The sequence below is a fragment of the Alligator sinensis genome, unplaced genomic scaffold (genome assembly GCF_000455745.1).
Source record: "Alligator sinensis unplaced genomic scaffold, ASM45574v1 scaffold148_1, whole genome shotgun sequence".
Lineage (NCBI taxonomy): Eukaryota > Metazoa > Chordata > Crocodylia > Alligatoridae > Alligator > Alligator sinensis.
The window spans coordinates 1264148-1264839 of NW_005842407.1; positions in this window are offsets into that span (position 1 = coordinate 1264148).

The following is a 692-nucleotide window of genomic DNA, read 5'->3' on the forward strand; positions in this document are numbered from 1 at the left end:
CCAAACAGCAGGAAGAAATATGGATGTGCGTTATATGCAAGAAGCATGGATCCACAAGGAAAGTGGTGGCACTTAATGCTGCCAGTTCCCCTGCCCCCAAATCTCTGGATCCCTGAGGAGCAGCCCCTGCTGGTGGACACGTAGCTCAGGCTGATGCCCAATCAGCCTGTGGTGTCTCTCTCCAGCCTTAACGGACAGGTGCAGACTCATTACATTTAGTCTTTTAAATGTTCCAGAAAACCAGTATGTTTCAGCGTGAATCTTTAGGGTGGTGCTTTTCAACCTTTCTTTTATCTGTGGACCCCTAAAAAAAATTGTAAATGGAGCTTTGCTTTATGGTTGTGTTCAATGTGTTGTAGATCCCCCGAATGGCAGTTCTGTTTCGCCCACATTTCAGTAGCTCAGGGGTAGGTAACGTTTTTGGCCGGAGTGCTGAAAAACCCCGCAGTGTCTACCCTGCAAGGTGCTGGAGTGCTGCCATGCGGGAAAAACAAACCAGGGTGGGCAGTACACGGCAGGATGCACTGCATATTAATATAGTTATTAACCATAAATGTTGGGGGGGGGGTGTACAGTAAACACCAGGTTCTCTAAAAATTCAAAACCTGGTGACAATAAAACGTCATATACTACCCGTGTTGTGTGTTGTTCTTTGTTAAGCGTGTCGTAATGAGACAGAGAAAGAGGGAAAG